Consider the following 21786-nt stretch of genomic DNA (forward strand, 5'->3'; position numbering starts at 1 on the left):
TAAAGCTCAAAATATTTTTGGGTTCCTTCACAATAATTGGTATAGGTTGATTTGGTTGGATATTTTGAAATATCTTCATCAACTTCAGCAAAAGGGAATCACAGAACCAATTAGGTTGAAAAAGACCTCTTAGATCATCGAGATCAACCATGAGCCATGATAATAAATGCCATATCCAGTCTTTCCTTAAGCACCTCCAGGGGTGGTGACTCCACTAAGTCATTGGGCTGCGTGTGGAAGGTTGCACAACAAGTAGGAAGAAATGTATCCTACACTGTATACTCTAATTTATCGCAAACAGAACATAATCACGTTTAGAAACTGCTGTGAAAAGTAGTAAGTAGGTTGCTTATAACTCCTCACAGCTATTTCACATAAGTTGTCAGTGGGTGAAACAACTGCTTGCCAAGACACTTTTCCCTGTATTTTAACTTTTTGTCTCTGACCACAGACCTGGCATGAATGGCATGGACACCTGATAACAAGCTGACAGGACAGAACTCAACTTTATGCATAAATATTTGTAACATAAAACATGTGTTGCTTAATGTAGTCTGTTCGGTATACAATGACTAAACAGAAGAGTAAATATCTTCAGGTTTCTTCTTTCTCTTCACCTCTTGATCAAATCACTCTCCTGCACTTGCCTTTTAGCTATGTTTCTAGTTCCTCGGTGCTTTGTCACACCTTTTTCCTTTGCAAGCTATTTCCAGGTTAGTTTACTACACAAGTCTACATCTGAAATGCTTGTGTCATCTTCAGTTGCAACAAACATGGTGGCACATTTCCCCAGGAATGCACACTCTCTGCTGATGCTGTGAAAAGACAACAAACCAAACAAGATTTGACATCTTTGCTGCAGCCACAAAATTTTCTTCTTGACTATGGTGGGCATGCCTGTTGCATTAATTCTTGCTATTCACATCAGCTGTCTACAGACAGGCAGGCAGGTACCTGCTTTGTACATCTTCGAGAGGAAAATGTTAGATGTTTGGGTGTTCTACAAGATCATATTTTTACTCCTCCTTCAATTCATGTTTTCCTTCATGACTTCTTTCCACTAACTAGTAAATGGTAGAGTCAGTGACCTACATCTAGGACAGATTTGACATTAATTAGCACCATTCTGTCTCCCTCTGCTTAGGCCAGCCCAAACCTGTCTTCATCAGCAAATAGTTCCAGTTTCATAGTTCCTGTTCAATATCCAATCAATACATCTTTCTATGTGTAACATAAAATATCTCTTTACCTTCTGCTATGCATATTGCATGCTCTCCATAAATCCTGGGCTGGATTTAAACTGGTTCTTATTTTTCAGTATTGTAAACTAACATCTATTTTTTTTTTCTAAGAGCAACTTCTAGGCCAGTATGGCAAATAATATCATAGACACAATTAATTTCTGAGGCTATCACATTGTTTATGGTTGCTGTAGTGCGATACATGACAATTTGGTAATTACCATCACACCAGACATTTAACACTCTCAAGGGCAGTGGAGGTGGAGAGCTTTGGATTCGACTGATGGTGTAAGAAGAAATTTATATACCAAAGTAACAAAATTTCATATATATTTTTGGTATAAGCTATATGTATGTGTGTATATATATATATATATAACGTAACAGTCCTAGGAACTGATGTGAAACATAGACCAGATGAAATACAAAACTCTTCTGCTGGGATAGTAATTTACTGATTTTGGCTAACATGATAAACAATTGACTACTGTCATAGCTATAAAATATCAGAAATAATTTGACTTAAACTGAAATTACCCTGTTAAGACTTTCTAATTTCTGTCACTTCTATAGCTTGATGATAGGAAAAAGAGGGAAAGAAAAAATAAGTAAATAGTTTTCTAAATGTGTCCATATTTTACAACTTCATCTATCAAAACTGAACTGTAAACCACTAGTGTATAGGAATTATTCTTCTGAGAGAGGAGAATAATAAATACATAATAATTTAAAAATTATTGAAATTGTGATGAATTACAGCTTTGAATCAATGTTTTTACTTACTTTTTTACTTTTGTTTTCTTGCTTAGTCCAGTTTACAAAAATTATTATTTGAAACATATTTTATTTCAAATTTATTTTAAATTATCAACTAAAATTACTGTTTCAAGTTGCTAAAAATAGCTGAACTCAAAGTTTGATACTCTAATGTTTATTGGAAAGTACTAACACATTACGCCTTCCAAAGACTTTAAATGCTTCAAAAATAGGCAGGTACATGGCAGTTATCAACACAGTCCTAGCCAGCCCTGACTAGAATATTGCTATCCACAGGTCACAGAATATTTCAGAGGTAACAAAAACAGCCGTAAAAAAGAAAAATCCACTTTGAGTTGGAGATAAAAGAACTTTTTCACATAAAAAGAGCTTAAAATTGAGTGAACTGAATACCTTAAATGCCACTGGCACAATGCATTCAAATACTTTTTGCAGTAGTCTAAAATCTGCTTTCAAAGAGCATGGTAGTTGCATGTCTCATAAAAGCAAAATATATTTTCATAAGAGGTTATCTTTGAACTGACAGAAACATCCTCCAAACCTAAAACCACTGAATGAGCTTTAGGAAATCCTAAAGAATAAAGGAAACAAAAACCCACTCATCTCATTCCAAGCTATCTGTGGTTCAGTTGAGGGAAAGAATTGCAGCACAAAATCTGCCATCAGTGCCTTAAGTGATCTGAGTGTGCCTAACTCCTAAGCAATTGCCTGTCTCTCTTGTAACTCCCATTTAAGCTTTCTTTTCAATAAGAAAAAGCCAGAGCAATAATAGGGAAATGTAAAAGAGAGTCGTGGGAGATGTTCCTCAGTGGCTGCAGATAAAAACTTGTCTAGAAGGAGAAACAAAGACCATTATGGAAATTACAAGGTAATCTTCTATCCCTGCTAACCTGAAGCAGCAGTGTTAACCTATAGATCTGTAACCTTAAATTTAACCTTAGAACATGACATTTGTAAACAGACACTTACTAAAATGCTAACTGTCCTTTACATATATACCTCATTGCTATGTGTTGAGACCAATATGAGATGCAATACTGGCAATCTACACACTACACCTGAAATTTTCACTAAATATAACTTTTTTTTTTTTTTCAAAAGTTATTGATATGCATAAATTCTGATATTGTACGACCTAAATCTGTGTTAACTCTTGTAGAAATCCATTACTGATGTTTCCAAGAAAGCATACAGCATTTAGAAACAAACATGAAAAAAATATTAAATCTCTGTCTTCTCATGTGCTTCTATATACTTAGATGTCTGACTCTGCACAGGCTTTCAGAGGTTAAAAATGTATGCACTTTACATACTTGGATAAATATCAGTTGCAACAGTGTGAATTCAGCTACAAGCTCAGGAAATCACTGGCTATTTCTTAAATAAAGAAACGTCTTCTAAGAAAAGGATTATCCTGTGTTCTCTGTTTATATTGTTATTTTCCGAAGCATTTTCCTCTACTCTCTGCTGTTGGAGACACTGAAGTGGGATGGATGGGGCTCTGTCTGGCTCACTTGCTGAGTACCGTGGTCCATACAAAGCTGTTTTTCTGTTCTGAATACTCTGCTTAACAGCATGCCACCTTTCTGGAAATGACAACTCACTTTCGTCTTATAAGAGCTTGAAAAAAACTCCAAAGCACACAGGAAAATATAGAATAAAATCCCCAAAAGATATCTAATGAACTCACAGTTGTTGCAAAAAAGTTTTGTACTTTATATAATGTTCCTGACACTTTATGCTTCCCAAGGGAAGAAAACAGAATTAGTCTAGGTAAAGACAGTATTAATTAAATAAAAATCATTAAGACCAGCAATTAGCTGTAGGTATTATATGACTGATTCAATTACACAGAGGAATAAAATAGGATTAGGCAATTTGTAGTGAAATATATATTCTTTGTGATGTTATTTGTTGAGTATATGGATGAGCACATCAAGACCGAGTTTCTCTCTCAGAAATGTTTCAGAATAACAGGCTTTCAAGGGTAAATATAAAACAAACTAAACAAAACAAGCAAACAAACAAACAAAAAATCAAGAAGGAGCTTTCTTGCAGTTTTCTGCTTAGAGCAGTTCCATTATGTGAAGCTCACTAAAGCTGGTGTAGAATGGTTTTCTCTAAGAAAACAGGTATCCAAAATGTGAAGTTGCTACAAGGAAAGATGGTATAGAGATCAGTCTTAAAAGCTTCCTCCAAACACTAGGGGGAAAGAATAAGTTGCTCTTGAAAAGAAAAATAAGAATTGGTAAAGAAATATATAACTTTCTTGGGTGATCTTGGCCTTATTGTGTGTGGGGGGGGGGCTAAAAAAAATTAAAAAATCAAAGAAAAATAGTTTTCAATTTTAACTGATTTTATAAAGTTCAACTTCTTCAAAAGTTCAAATTCAAGGACATAGGCACAAAATCACTCTATTAGCTAGCCTTAACAGCATTATATTAACAGCATTGTATTATCTCTATTATCCAGTACGCTTTTAAAGTTTCTAAAATGTTGTTTTCCTTTCAGTATTACTCAGATGGCTTGAAAGGTTTAAATATCTTCAGTCACCCCTTCTTATGGTAAACACAGAAAAGATCCACACCACCTTGAAACAAACTTGACAGTTCCTGCAGGAAGAGCTCTCTGCTGCTAGCTACAGGATCTCCCTAGAGGCATCAGTCCTATGTGTCACCTTTGTTGTGCGAAATTTGAGAGTAACTCTGTTTAGAAACACTAAAAGGTCTTCTTTTTTGGGTTAAGACTACTATAATAATTATGTTTCTGTTTCTAAACCCATAGGCATCAAAACTATGTTGCTAGGCATCCTACCTGGAGATGCAGCTTGCATTGGCGAGGTGTGGAAGTTCCACATATAGGCAGTGATGCTAGTCTGGTTCTGCTTTGTTATATCCTTTCTTACATGTGAAAAATGCTTGGGTGAATAAGTTCTTAAAAGGCCCTGATTTTTTTTTTTTTTTTATGTGTGTGTGTGTGGGGGGGTGTGTGTGTGAAATCTGATGACAGTGGTATCTCTATTTTAAGTATACATAGAGAGATAGACAGAAACCTTTATGTATTTAATAGCTACAAATACATGGGTCTTCCATATGTGTGTTTTGTTTATGGAATGTTTTATTAAATGTATTATGTTTATAAAATTTTTTTAGATTTTAATTTGACATGAAAATGGATGCTCTGGGTGATTGGTCTAAGCATTACATATTTCATCTATTTAATAATTTTTTATAAGAATACTTCAATTACATTAATTAATTGTCCAGGGCATGCTTCTTCCTGACTGCACAAATTATTTAGTCAATTTTACTTCACTATTTTACAATCATACTATTAATGCTATATATAATTACATTTTAACTATAAATATATTTTTACTGAGCTTAAATAAATCCATAAAATAGCATAGGTATTCCAAATTTGGAACAATCACTTTCTTTTTCCTTTTGAATAAAAAGTGGCTCACTGCAATCATTTTAGGTAGCAGGACAGCTGTTACATATTTTAGGCTCTGTCACTATTTCCACAATTTATTTGTTTATGTCAAATTAAGTGCCATACACAAATTTTTCTGCTTCTGTTCATGAAAAAAAAAAAAAACCCACAAAAACGACAAAAAAAAAAACCACGTGTTTGAATGATGTCAACAGTGGCTTTCTAAAATGCAGGAAAACTGGCAACAACACTGAAGAAAATAAATTGGTTTGAGTAGAAGCCCAGTTAAGCCTGAAATCTTACCTCAAAGCAGCTGCATGGACAGTCTGTGTCAACACTGGAAGCCCTGGTAGCCATGGAATGAAGCTGAAATCTTTTTATTGCTGAAAGCAGTGATCTTACACCAGTGTTTCCAAACAGTATGAGACTTAGGGTTTATGGAAAAAAAACCCAAACCTGGTTATAGTTATGTGCTTTACTTTGGAGTAATTTCCTACTTAAGACGCACATATGAAGTTTCTAAAGTAACTGAACAAGAACTAATTTTATAGTCATATGTTATTGTTGCTTAACATTCTCTTCGAATCACAGAATGGAAATTCAGTTCCCAGATGACTCTGTAACTTTGGAACTAGAAAACAGCAATTTGAGATCCAATGTTCTTTAACCATAACAATAATTTTCCTCTTGAGAATAATTTCCTGTTAAGTAAATCTTACCCATTTTTTCTGGCTAGAGTAAATATTTGTGTTCATATTTTTACCCTGAAATGAGAATTTCCACAAATAATTTGTGAATCATAGATTTATGACAGTGTCTTTGACCTTTACTAGTCATCATATCCTTAAACTTTGTTACAGAAATGTAGTTGGAAAGTAAACAATTAATTTTTTTCAACATATTCTTCCACTGCTGTATGTGTCTAATTATAGCATCTTACTGTCTGTACCTTACTGCTATATGGCCATTCTTAATCAGTTTTTTAAATGAAACTACTATGAAAAACATTATTTTTTTTAATTTTAATTTTTAATTTGACTTTTCAAGTATATGTATGACATTTCAAATGTTTGTGCAAATATATAGTAACATGCATCACTAGTACTTAGTAGTATATTTATTTCTATTTCAAGTGCAAACACACAACACTTAGTAGCATACTTTCTGCAGACATTTTTCTTTTAATTTCTTGGCTCTGACACTGTTCAGATTTCATTGAATTGTACTTAAATAGTCACTGAATCGGACTCACTTTTTTAATGCTTGAGCTGGAGAACCAAGTATTTTGAATCAGAAATCCTGTTATGAAATATACTCTTTGTTTCCAAAAGGAGAATCATTCAATATTTCTTGAAGTAGACTGAATATATATATATAACTCACAATTAATTTTCAAGGAACTTAGATCCACAGTAACAGATAAATTTTAATCTAATTTCTATACCTTTCTACTATTCAAAGAAGAAGATAGTTTTTTGCAAATTATAATTTTCAGAGGAATTTGGATCACACTTGTTCCTAGGAAAGAAACTACTACTGCCAGGAAAGAAACTACTACTGCCACTTATTTTAGTATTTTAAAATGGCCATCACTTTTAATAATATATATGACAGATCAGATATCAAGTATTACATTACATAAAATTATTCAAATTATTAGTATTCATAATTAACTAGTATTATGAGTTTTTTTAGTGAAATAGGACTCAGGACTTTCAGAATGAGCTTTTGATTATAGTCAGGATTTCCAGGGAAAGAAATTTGTTACAGTGCTTTAGCTGTTAATTTAAAAATCCATTATTGCCTTTTTCTGCTCAGGGTGAAAACTGCTTTTTCATACAGTAGATGTTATAGAACATAATTTTTAAATTTTTTATACTCATCTTTGTTCGAACACATAAAAGGAATTACTTTTCTTGATTATCTTTTAAGATGCTATTACAATAATTTTCTAAAACCAAAATCTGTTTTTCTCTGTATGTAGCTTTGATCTTTCTGAAATGCTTCTTGTTTTTATTTACAAGCATTGGTTTCATCCAACCTTTCTTGATAGTATTATTTTATAAGAAATGTAAGCAATAATATGTGTTTGGAGTGACTTTCCAGGGCAAATGGAGAAGGCTTTCCAGGGCTTCTGGGAGAAGGTCCAGACTTCTGTCATAAGATGGGGCAGGAGACGTCACATCTTGCATGCCAGTTGCCCCCAGAAAAGGTCCCTGGCTTTTATATAATTTATCCTTTGGTGGTGCAGTTGCAAGTGTTGTGATTTGCTTCTGCTAATAACCCTAGTGACACCTTGCTTGCTTTGTGTTCTACCACAACCCTGACATGGAGAATCCAGAACCTATGTAAGTATAAATATACCCTATACACCTATCAGTACGAGTATGTAAGTACACGTCCAAAGGAGGGGTCACCAAGAGGAAGGATCCAGATGCTTCTTGGTGGTGCCACCAAATAGGGCAAGAGGAAACAGAAAGAAACAGATATACAGAAAGTTCCACAAAATTCCACCTGAACACAAGGAAGAACTTCTTTACTGTGTGCTAAAGCAATGTGCCTAAAGGTTGCCCTGAGGGGGTGTGGAGTCTCCCTCACTGGAGATTCAAGGGCCATCTGGTTGCCATTTCTCAGCATGTGCTCTAGGAAGACCCTGCTTGAGGAGGGAGGTTGGACCAGATGACCCACAGACATGAATTCAAGAAGACAGATCTCTAAGAATAACACTAGTTTTAATAAAAATAGACAAGAACTACCTGTGCAATTTTTTCTCTTACATACTTTTGTCACTTTCTGTTGTAGTTTTGAATTAGAAGCCACATCCTCCATAGGTTTCCAGTGCTGGTGCATAATCATTTCTTCGTATCAGTACCCAGGGATCATAATGGACAACCCAGATTTCATGGTTTAAAGTCCAAAGGCTTGTATACTTTCCAGTCACATGAAAATTTATTGTGAAGTGTGGATTTGACCCACACTCTGTAGGCCAACCTGGCAGAAAAGTGGCGATAATTAATTTGAGTTAGACTGCTCCTCTAAGGTGTTTTGTAAATCAGAAGGTTTAATAAAGAAAAAAGAACAAAATAACAAACATTACAGAAAACAAATAACAAGCCACACACAGGCACCTGAGAGACTTCAGACACCCTGCTACAACACCTTGAAAAGCCTTTACTTCCTTTTGTGCTCTTTCTTAAATACTGGATGTTTTAGGACGGATAACCTGGCTTGCAGCCAATAAAGAGAGATACAGGTTTTGAAGAACAGTGACAAGATCCAATACATGCTTCTCTCTTGGCCTTGAGCTGATCCTTGTCAGAAGGGTATCGAAGAATCTAGGTTCTTTAACTTAAGGGGTGACCCTTAAGCTTTCCCTACATAGAAAACACTTGCTGGGTATGGGAAATGCTTTACTACAGTGAAGTGTGATGTTTTGTTCAAGTTGTGAAAACATATTTCTTCCTAAGTTTTGTGTGTGTGTGTATATGCATGCATATGTCCTAAACTGATATATAAGCAGAGTCTGCTTGACTAAACTGTGATTTTTTTGCTTCTGGAAATGATGAATGTAATAGCCAGTATTATAAAGTTGTCCTAGGCCATGTTATCAGAAAAAGATTCTATGAGAATTAGAAAAATGATGACAATGTCTACTCTGGGGGAGTTACTGTGAGCAAGCTCTGCCTGTGAGGCCTGAGGTGTTTTTCTCCCTGATGTACCTTGCTTATGACTCATTACAAAAAGGAGACTATTACCATTTTGCTTATTAGCCTCAAACTGGATACTATTTAAAAATATATATGTACAGCTCCTTCTAAGCATAGTTAATGCACTTAAAAACACATCATGGCACAGAAACAAATATCTATTATATGCAAATATTAAATCTATAACAAATTATCTATTAAATCTATTAAACCACAATGATCATTAGGTGAAGGAGAATATTTCTAAATAACATCATGGTTAGGACATGTATAAATGCGTGGGGATGAGGAGAAATACGAAATAATAGGAAAGAGAACAAATTCTTTTTTCACGTTAATTAAAGCTTGACATAGTAAAGCCAAAGCATGTCCAGAGTTCAGAATTCTCATGGTAATCTAAACATTTTACAGAAAAAGATTTGTAGTCTCAGGCTAAATGAATGGCATAATTAGCCACAAGACAACATACTATGAAATGTCACTGCAAAAAAATAATTCTCTCAAGATTCCAAAGGTGAAGTACTTTCGCAACAGTAACATTAATATTTATTTCTTTTCCACAAATATTCTTTTGTTGATGCTGTTTTTTTTATTGCTTGCTATTTTATTGTTTCAAAAATGCGAATTTAACATGGTAGAAGTACTGCCCTTTTTTGTCCATTTCTTTTCTAAGAAAAATCTCGTTTTCTGCTATGACTTAATTGGACCTAAGTGGTGACTCCTCTGGGTCATTTTGTACAGTTCTTCCAGAAAGAATGATCTACTCAATAAAAAGGTGCAAGGCAGTTCTATATGGTTCTACACTAGTTAAATAAACAACTTTTTGTCACAGTTTATGCTTAGAGAACAAAGGGAAATGCCAATGAGATTTAATTTTTTTTACTAAAAATTTTAAGTGAACATTTCTGATTCAATTGGAAGGAAACACTGACCTTTTCACCACTGGGCACATGTCAGAAGAGAGTTTTCTGCTTCAACTCTTTTTCTGAGAAAAAAAAATGAGAAAAATATAATATTATTATGTTTTTATCCAGATCTGCTGGAGCACTTTCTTGTGTTTTCTTAGACAATTTTCCACTTGTATTTCTACTTGCATTTCAACACAAAATACTTCGGGTTTTTTTTTCCCCAAATTAATAAAAGTCAGTATAAGGCAAACTTTTCCTACTTTGAGAATATTTTTCGTAAGAATAATACATATGTTGATCATGTTACTTATTTTGTAATCTTCTTCTATTAAAGGGTGTGTTATTACCACATTGCACAATAATTCCTTTTTAGAGGAAAAGAAAATTTATATACAAGCTTAGATTTCTTAACATAAATGACTGTCTTTTGCAGAGCAATTTGAGACTTTTTCTATATTGAATAGGGATGTTTTAGGGGTATATTTTCTGGAACAGAAAGTTTTATCCTGTAGTTTCTTTGAAAACTACCTCCTAGTCAACTGGAATCTGGAAACAGGAAGAAGAAATGCAGAAGATAAAAACATAAGAAATTATGCTAACTCATTTTTAGAGTCATATTCAGGTATGAGTCATGGATAGTATATATCACTATAGATATACTGTTATGAAATTCAGATTGTTTAACACCAAAAAGACATCCTTAATCCTGGGTTTTTCCTTTTATCTAGCTTTCCTACTTTTTATTAATATTTTCTTTTCAGTATATTCTACCAAAATACTCTCAAGGTTTTGTTACAAATTGATTTTTCCAGCTCTTAAAAATATTTGCATTCTCATCTGCTAGAGTCCAATAATAGCAAGAAAGAAATATTCAGTTTTAAACTCTGCTACAAATGTACCTGCCAGTATGAAACCATAATTTAGCATCTTTACTCCTTTTTTCAATGGCTAACATTTAATTATCAGGTCGATCTTGAATTAAGGTATTAAAATGTTGTCTTTCCCTTAAACTCACACAGACTCCCACACCCACACGTCCCCTCTCCTCCCAAAATTAAAAAAATCCCCAACAATCCCCAAAAATTTCCAGTACTAGAAGAACCTTTTGTAAGAAAAATCCCAAATTTTCTTGACTCTACTTTAAGTTGTGATATTAATATTGAATCCTCCTTTCTTCCCTTTTTTTTTTTTTTTTTTTTTTTTTTGTGCATTTTAAAGATCTTTCTTTATTTAACCTTTGGTATAACTTGTGTTATGAGATTTACTACATATATATTTATGATATATACTACAGGATACAGATACTAATTTAGAGTGGGTTGGACTATTTAGTGCATAAAAGGTGCCGAGCCTATATCACCAGATTTCTGGGCCTGTTTAGTCTCCACCAACATTCACTGAATTTTCTCAGATCACTCTTCAAAACACACCTCAGTTCTCACTATAAAGCTACATTTTAAGAGAATCTATGCAAACCCACACAGCCTCTGGAGTCCTATCCTGGATTTCTAAATAGAACAGATTTTCTTTTCTACCCTCATTTCTCTTTACTCTTCGTTCTGGAGAAGCTTGGCCAGAACACCATGCTGAAGCTGGCTCTGATTTTCAGTACTTCTGTTTCTTCCTATTCATTCTTACATGCTGTAAGGAGAAAAAGATCCAAAGAATGCAAAGCCTATGAATATTCCACAGTTAAAAGGTTCCCAAGAAATATTAGATCAATGCTGACATATGGTGATTTCCTGTTTTACTGATCTATTTTAACTTCCCAAAATATGCTTAATGCTTTGTGTATCTTAACCAATTATTCTTTTTACTTCATCTGGATTTTGTTTCCACTTTGTAGTCACTGTGACTTTCTGGCAGAAACAAATAATTAAATAAACTTTAACTAGAATGCTCCAGGTAGGAATGGCTCTTTATTGATGGCTCATGAACAGTGCCTTTGATACTACAAAGCACCACAAAAGGTTTGACAAAGCTTTTGTGAGTTTGGACGAAGAAGCAGGAGGGGGGAAAGGAGTGAATATCATACATTTTGTGTATTTTTAAAATATATCTATTAAACATGAATAATCTTAAAGTACTGAAAATATGTTTCCACTCCACCTTGCAATTCTGTCTAATGAAGCTTTCAAACTTATTTTGGGTGCAGCTTACACTCAGAGAAAATAAAAAGCAAAAATGTTTATTGGAGTTATGAGATTCCTCAGAGAACCCCATCTGATAAATGAAATGTAGCTGGTTCAACTCATCTGGCAGATGGAAGGATCAGCTGGCTCTTTTAAACAGTGCTCAATATGCTAGTAGAAGTATTGGTTTTTTAAGTTTTTTGTTTTCTATTCCTTTTTTTCCCTTTCACAATCTTGTCTATTCTTTCTTTTTTATTTTAATCATGGTTTTAATCTTTAATGTCACCACAGCCAAGTGAAATGTTCCTTACTATTAGACCTTGTCCGGGAAGGATCAAAAGCCTAAATAGTGACAAAAAAAGAAAAGGATTTTTTAATGTATTATTTATATTTCATTCAAAAAATGTGAGGCTGAGATACATTACTTACTGAACAGTACTAATCCGTGACAGACTGTCCTCCTCAATAACACTCAGGCAACTAGTTAAAAATAAAAGATGGTGCACAAAGAGCAGTGCAGGGTTTTACTCTCCTAGTCTCCCATGTAAATGTCAATAGACATAATTTACATGCTCTGAACAAATGCCAGTTGGCTGAATTTTGCAAACAGGTTTTAAAATACTGGAAGTATAAAGCCTAAGGCATCAGCATATTTTTAAAGAATCACATAGATTTCGAATAATGTCCTTTTATTTTTTTTTAAGTTAGTTATTTTGAGCATATATGTAGTATTTTAAGTGAAGAACATATTTTCCTAATGAATAGATTTACTTAGGGTTTTTTTTCCCCCTCAAAATTTTAAGACTTCATTTCAGGAGTTAATGTCAATGAATCATCTCTTGAGAACTATTGTTCTTCCATGTGATCCAGTGCATTTCTGCCTGGTTTTATTTTCTCTTTTTTTTTGTTGTTTACTTTAGATTTTTCCTTTTTTAGTTGCTTGCCTCAGTTTGGGTGAGTGGAAAAAGTAAATGCATAAATGCCCAGAGGAAAATTATCCATTAAATAAGAAAGGGACGTACGTGACTTCCTTGAAAAAAATCAAACTTACTTGGAAAGAATTTTCAGAACTTTCTATGAAAGAGGTTCCTCAGGTTGCCGGGAGAACAGAAAAAAAAGCTACTATAGTGCCAGATAATATGAGCACTTACATATCATATTGAAAATTTTGCCCTAAACCAAATAGCAGAATAGAGATGATACAAAAGAATAGATGGGAAAAAAGCTTTTACTTGCCTTATTTTCAATCACAAAGTTCATGAGCTTTATCCTCCAAGAGGAAGATGGAATATATATGCAAAGAACCCCACAAAAACCAAAAGAAATTAGATGTGATAATTTTCCACACTTATTTTTTCTTCTATGGATTTTAATACACAGTTCAAGTTTAGGAAGATACAACAACAAAGAAGAATGAAACTGCAAAATGGGACATTACAGATGATTTCTTAGAGAAACATTGATAATACAGCAAATACATTACAGCCATATGTGTACATTTGCTGACAGATAAAACTAATGAGTGTCCTAGCAAGGAAGCTGAAAACACCACAGGAAGTGATCTATACACTGAATGAGTGTTCTCATTTTCCTAAAGAAAAGGGAAAACTGAATGATGACTCTCATCTACTGAGCATAACTGTGAAATTGACTTCTGAGACTAAAAGGAATAAAAATTAGAATAAAAATTGTAAGAGCCTTTAGAGAATAAATTTGGATAAAAAATTCAATTTCATTGAAAAAATTGTTTTTTTCTAATAGAATCCTGGGAAGGTTCTCAAGGGGAACAAAATTATTAAATGCAGTATTAGGAAAGCTAATTTACAACAAGATGAGCTTTGTTCTTCGAAGTTCTCAATTTTGGTGTATTAGTAAGAAGGTTTGTAGCTTTTTTGGTGTTTTTTGGTTGTTGTTGTGTTTTGTTTTGGTTTTTTGCTTTTGCAGCTTTTGTATGGGTAAATAAAGGTGTGTTTGTTAGAAGATAGTATTTTCAAATATTTTTAAGCTAAGAAACACAAAGTGATCTTAAATTCAAATATCTCCTGATTATATGTAATGACTCGCTCTTACAAGCTTTTCTTCTGCCCATATGCAATCCAGCCTGGATATAACATATTTTGCTTTATTCCTAATATGCCATTTCTACTTCAGGTAAGGCAAAAGTCCTCCCAATTATATGAAACCACAATGTTGGAGAAATAGAATGAAGCGTGACTGAAATACTTACTTTAATTATCTCATAATTTATTTTCATGTGAATCCTCATCCCTCACCTCTAAAAATCAAAACAAACAACAAAAAAGTGGCCAATATGTCTTTTTTGCTACTATCCAGTTGAATGAAAATAATTAAAGAAAATAATTTTGTAGGATATGATCCCACAAAGGGATCAACACAATTCTGTGTTGAAACATGGAATTGGAATATGACTAGGAATAGCAAGCTACAACAGTACTGCTAAACCCTCAGCCCAGAGCGAGATTCCTGGCCTTCAATACCCAGTGGTACGCAGCAATTCTTGTTCTCATTCCTCAGCCCACAGCTGTATCTGCCTGGGCAAGACAGCTAAGATCTCATTGCAGAACTTGTGGTCTGGGCTTACATACAGCGCTCTCACTTCGTTAAGAGATTTTTTCGTTTTGGTTTTGTTTTTTCTGTCCAGTTCACAACATCTGAAATAGTGCGTGGGCCTATCAAGAGTAGTGTTTTAAACTCTTAAAGCTTAGAAGCTTTACATATCTTCCCTGACATAAGTCATGAAGGTGCATGGCATAAAAAGAGCAACATATGCTAAAATTCTGAAGGATGGATGACTTCATGCGTAAGCTGCCATACGCTATGGGATCATGTTCAAAGTATCTGTTGGGATTTCTCCAGAAACAGAATTCTTCCCAGAACCATTCCTACAAGAACTGGAACTCCAAAGAGAGGAGTCTATGCACAAAATCAGCCACCTGAGGTATAAATGGTCCGGGAACCTGGAAATGAAATTGGAAACTAATTTATTTTTTAATTTTGGAAGTGCACATGGACTCAGAAGAAGCTCAGCTACTACACCTTTATAAGAGTAAATATTATTCTAGTAACCAGCAGTTTGTCAAGGTCTAGCAGCTGCTGAAACTATTCTGAAACTGATAAAGATGGAAGGTTCTCTAGAGTTCCCAACTGCTAATCTATCTTACTAAAAACAGGGATGACTAAAATAAAGCATCTTGAATCGACGTGTACTTCCTACACAGATACTACAGAGAAAGGTTTAAATGGAAAGATAAAAAACTGGAACTAGTCAATTATTTTTTCACTTATAATGACTGCGATCATTATTCAATACTGGCTAGAAGAAGAAAAGTTTTAAATTAAATTTCTACATAGAGATAAGAAAATGTAATAGAAATTAGATTAAAATATTAACACCTTCCAAAATTGAAAATCAAGGCATTGCTCTGTGTGAAGATAAAAGAACTCAGGCCTCAAAGAACATAAGCTAGGATTGAAGGTCCCATTTCCCTTGACTCCAGATTTTCATTATTTTAATTCTTGTTCAACACTCTCCTAATGCTGATTCTTTTGGAAAACAAAGTTTATACCTTTGCATGGAGATTTCTGAACAAGAATCTTGAATATGTAGAATTGTCTCATTTTTGAATGTGATGAGTAACTCAATATCTAATTCCATACCTGAGTGCTTCCATGATCTAGACATTTTGCCTTATATATTGCTTGATCTCTTATATGCACACAGAGGACTGAGAAGACAATATGTTTTCACATTTTAACATTTTAAGGGACTTAGAGAAATTTGCAGATGTCTGGAAAATTTCAAGCATTTAGACTTCTAAAACATGAAATCAGCACTGCCTCAGTAAGTCAGTGTGTCCAGACATACACAAATGAATGTGCACCAGCACTAGAGAACCAGTGGAGAAAGTGACTTCTAATTCCAAACTAAAAAACTATAAAATTAAAAACAAACAAACAAACAAAAAAACCACCAAAAACCAAAAAACAAACAAACAAGCAAAAAACCCCAAAAAAACAAACAAACAAAAAAACAAAACAAAAAAAAAAAAAACACCACCAAAAAAACCAAGGAAAGAAGGGAACAATTGCACAGATGTTTGGTGTTTCTTCTTATACAAGATGCATGGTCACTTTCCATAGGCCACCACAACACTGATTGATTGATTGAATGAGTGATTGATTGAAATCACTTTCTGTAACCATTCAGCAGGGATTTTGGCGGGATATCCTGGCTTGAATGTGGACAGCCACCCTCTTGGGAATTATATGGGGCCTTTAAAGTAAGTGTTTTCCCCTGTAGTGTAGTGTTCTCATGTTTCAGTATAAGAAAGTGTTTCCTTGGCCAGATGTCAAATTAGACTCTCAGCAATTTAAAGATCAGTGCTCAGCTCTTTTGCTAGATACAGATGATATGATCTTACTAATACCTTCCAGTAACTACAATAGGATGAAGCCATGACCTAGTTTGCTGTTCAGGAAGAAACAGCATTGTAATGTGCATTTCCCTTCAATATACAAATTCATGCATTCATTGTGTGTGTATTCATGTAAGAGGTCCTGAAACCCTCAGACAGTCAGTTTCTGCTCCTCCTTTGCCTATCATGAAACACCTAGAAGCTTCCCCTCATCTTGTGGGCAGGAGCATAGGTATGGGTGGTGAGTTGGCATTGAAAGGTAAAGAAGGAATTTTAGTTAATTGCCTTAGTACTGGGCCTTGGAAAGAGAAAATCAAGAGCAACTGGTGCAAGCTTGTGGTTCCTATCTGCAAAAAGCGTGAAATATTTGTACCTGAGAATCCTCTCTATTGACAGTCATCAATGTAGAAAGTAAAAGAGGTTTCTCTATTCAACTGTAAATTTCCCAAGTATTAAATTAGGCATTCTTTTACCTTATTTCGTAAAATTGCCCTATGAACCTTGAAAAAAACGTCTTGAGAACCCCATTCTTTATGGTCCCATTTTATTCTTAGATACTCTCCCTAGAGGGTACAACTACAGATCCATATCTGTTTAGACAAAGGAAACCATTACAGTTAGTGTTTATAACATTCTGAATGAGTGCTTTTATCCTCTAAAGAGATCTCTCACCATGATATTTTGAAATAAAGCTGGACTCTCTATCTCTTGCTAAAGGAAGTCAAGATTCCAGAATCCAAATGAGGTTTCTAAATCCTCAGTGACACACCACATCCTCAAACATATCACAAAGTGAGGCACTTCTATCATTAAGAAAAGAAAGAATTCATTTAAGCCAAATCATTCCTCACAGAGTTTGTGCACAGCAGCCTATGTGCTGTGATGTATTTTAGTATCTTCAGTTGTTTCTAAGGCAGGTACAGCTATCACAGGTTGTAATGGGAATATTAAAAAATAATTACAAACAAATAAGCAAACATAAGCAAACCTGCAAAAATGAAAATAAAACTCTTTTACAGAGATTGCAGAGGAGAAAAGTCATACTAATATAATCTAATCTAGGGAGTCAGATGTCTGCTTTCAGAATATGGATTTCATAATTGAAGCTGGTTAGAATTGTCAATATTTTGCTTGTTAAGGTGAATTAAACCTACTTTATAGATTAAACCATAAGTTCCACATAGATTTTGCTTCTTTGTACTTATAGGGTTTTGAGTTACATAGACCTTACAATATGTTGATAAGTTCCCTCAGTAAATTTGAATCCCAGTTTCTGGAAAGTCTTTGAAAATCTTCAGTAAATGGAATAAATAAAGGAAATCAGGAGGCTTTAATTTGCACCTAAAATTAGGATTCTAAATACGTAGTATGCTGCCCCATACTAGGGCAGTTAAACAGCATGATTTTTAAAGTACTGCAACCTCAGAATTCTTTTGGATAACAACAGAATGATCATACGTTTTCTTCTGGGCAAAAGTAAAGTTCTGCAAATAAGTGCACCATGTTTTTGCTGTAAACAGTACTATACTGCCTGTTGAGAAGCATATGTTCAACACAGCACAGAGTTCTATTAATGCAGAACCAATGTCAAAGATTTGGCTGCTTCCCAGAATTAGCTGACAGAATTGTCTGGGCTCTGTGCATTTCACAGAGTCTCTCCACACCCTAAGGAATTTATGATTTGAAGTGATTTGAAAGAAGGAGCTACTGCAAATCTCAATATCCGTCTTCCCTACAATAAGGCAAAAAGAAGTGATTGTGCACATCTGGTAAAATACTTTTTTTTTTAATGAAATGGTACAGAAAGATATGAAATGTTGACATTTAAGATAGCTTGCGAGCTCAGAGTTTTTGGCATCAGCCACTGTCAGCTGAAATAATTTCTACTGCTGTAGCTGTCTGCACCTAGGTATATCTTTCCATTTTACAGGTATCATCTTTTCTATTTATTTTGTTTAATTGTATCTTGCAGGACATGACAGCCACAGTTTTTCCTACAGTAAATGCTTTTTGTAAAATGCATAAACATTAGATAAAATATATAGAGGGCAGATTTTTTAAATGGATTTTTTCACTTTTTTTTCCCCTTTATACACTACAGTTTCAGAGTCCAAGCTCTTCTTTCCCAGATAAGCAGCTGATGTCTCACAAAGGCAGGCTACACGTCTTCAGCTCTCTAATGAGGGAGTTAAGCTCATATCACAGTTTAGAAATACTCACTGATAGTAAACTGCAGGATAAAGGATAGAGTAAACCATTTGCGTTCCCTTGCTGTTGATCATTTGGAACTGTTATATTGTAAGACTTCTAATCTTACTTTTTTTTACCCTAATGTACTAAAAAAAACCCTAGCATAAATGGGATCTAAATGGATTTTTTTATGCCAGCTTTTCTACAAGGAAACAAATGATTCTTCATTGCTATCTCTAAAATAATGACCTAGTGAAAACCTTTGTCTAGACAGTTCCTTAAGGGCAAACAAGATATTCTGTTGTGATAGTGCTTAGATCTTAATTGAAGCTCGAGACAACTCCTTTGGTTAGGAAGAAATCCTTTTGGTCATAAAAATACTATTTAAAGACTTATTGTGAGAAATTCAGTGTATCTATTTGATTTGATACAACAAGGAGTTTCTCTATATGATGGTTTAACACCAAATTGCAATTAAGTACCATACAGACATGTTTTCATTCACTGGTGGAATGGGGAGAAGAATCTAAAAGAGGTAAAATCCAGGGTTTGAGAAAAGAATATTTAAATAATTGTAATTACGTACTACTCCTACTACTAAATAGTTGTATTTAAAATTGATATAACAAAAAGAGGGAGAGAAATAAAACTCAAGTTAAAAAAAAACCCAAAAAAACAAACAAAAAAAACCACAACAACAAACCCAAGAAACCAAAACCAAGTGATGCACAATACTGTTGCTTGCCATCCACTGGCTGATGCCCAGCCTGTCCCTGAGCAGCAATCAGTGGCCCTTGGTCATCTGCCCCATTTTATACACTGAGGATAACATTCAGTAGTGTGGAATATTTCTTTGGCCAATTTGGATCAGCCGTCCTGGCCATGCTCTACCATGGCTTCTTGTGCACTTCTTCACTGACAGCATGTGGCACTGAAAAAACCTTGATTTAGTGTGAGCACTACTTAGTTACAACCATAACATCAGTGTGTTATCAGTATAACTGAATATATACTGAATCCAAAACAAAGCACCAGTTACTATGAAGAAAATTAGCTCTGTTTCAGCCAAAACCAAATGAGATTTTTTTTCAACTAGACACGTTCTGCTTAGCATTTTGTTGCAATGTGAATTGTTGAAATGTGTTATAACATTTCTCTAACCTGCACTTATCCCAAACATTCTGGCTGGTATGAAAATAATGAAGGATGCTCGCTTTAGACAGGCCTATCTGGCCAACCAATATAGCTGCAGCATATATAGCTTATTTCATGTATCCTGGGTAGAGCCATGAGGTATGGAACAACACTGTGAAAAAATCAGCTCAATTCCTGTGGCTTAAGCAGAATCTTTTCCTCTTCTGGAGGTAACTGGATATCAACCAGCGTAGTCAGTCATGTATCTTATATAATAAAAGCCTGGCCTATAAGCCTAAGATGTTATCCTTATAGGATATGATGGAGATTTTTCTGATCATATTTTTCTATATTTATATCAGAAGATATTTACATCAGAGCTGGTTCCCAGCTTCAGGAACAGCCAGATATTTTGTAAGTGCCACAACTCCCTTAGGTTCAACCTTCCAGGAGGAAGAAGCAGCAGTGGACTGCTCTGAGTGACTCAGAGGGATTTTGTTGGGGCAGACATTCCTTCACCACTCTTCCCAGTGTGACAGAAGCAGTAGTAACCTCTCTCTCTCTGGGGAGGCTTATTAGCAGATGTAGAACAGACCATTTGACTCTCTGCACAGTACTTCTTCCTGAACAGAGATTTTCCCTTCTGTGGGGAAAAAAACAGATGGAGAATATTCCTAGGGGTTTATGTCTGCTCACGATGCAACACTTGGATCACTCCAACTCAGCCTGTGAGGGAAGCACTCAAAATTCAGAAATACTGGATGTACACTGGCAGAATAAGCCTCTTTGGGTGCAAGCAGTTTGAACTTTCTATCGACATCATTCTGTAGGATATTTTTTCTGAAACACATGAACTACTATAGTACCCAAGAGGGAATGTAAATATAGACTGAATGGAGCCTGCAGAAGCAAACATAGAATTGCATTTCCTGTCTCTGTGCTTAACTACAAACATAAAGTTACATTTTTTTCAAGCAGCTTTTTGTGGGTTTCTCTTTTCTTGCTTTTTTTTTTTTTTTTTTTTTTGTTTTGTTTTGTTTTAATCTAGTGTGGATGCATATTTTAAAAAAGCAGGCACCTAAGAGACAAAACAGTGGAATGAAAAATATAAAATTCCATTGTTTTGATTTCAAAAATTTATTTGACCATAATTTCAAAAGTTATCAGTTCTGAATGTTGTTTCTGTTCATTTTTATTTTACAATGAACTTTGTCGAAAGAATTAAAATATAACGAGACCTGTTAAGTAACAAAGATATATTGAACTATATGTGCACAGTAAAATATCATAAGACCCTAAATATAATTCCTTGTAAAATCTGGATTCACCATACAACCAGACATCTACAGAAGGAAATGTGTCTGGTCTTCAGCCCAGAAACTAATCATAGTTGAATATACAACTTCTGGAAATATATTCTAAAAACTTGGGGAGGTCTGAGAAAATTAAAATAGTAATATTTGACTTTTAGAAGACTCATCATCAGGCCCAACATGCAAAATATTTTAACAACTGCAGTTTTATGACTGAAACAGCAAATAGATACTTTGTTCTCACCTACTATAGGTGAAAAAAGCAAAACAAAAACAAAAACAAAACAAACAAACAAACAAAAAAAAAAAAACAGAGAAAACTAGACAAGATTCTGTTTGTTTTTTTGTTTAGTTCCACTAGTGTATGTACCAACCACTGACAAAGGGCAGCAAGGAAATGATAATGATATGTTTGTACTGAAGGCTTCCTCCACTGTTTGGATCTGGATGGCATCAAAGTAAAATATCTGACAGCTTCTCTTGGCTTGTCAGACCATAATAGCAGCTTACAGA

The sequence above is a fragment of the Sylvia atricapilla genome, chromosome 1 (genome assembly GCF_009819655.1).
Source record: "Sylvia atricapilla isolate bSylAtr1 chromosome 1, bSylAtr1.pri, whole genome shotgun sequence".
NCBI lineage: Eukaryota > Metazoa > Chordata > Aves > Passeriformes > Sylviidae > Sylvia > Sylvia atricapilla.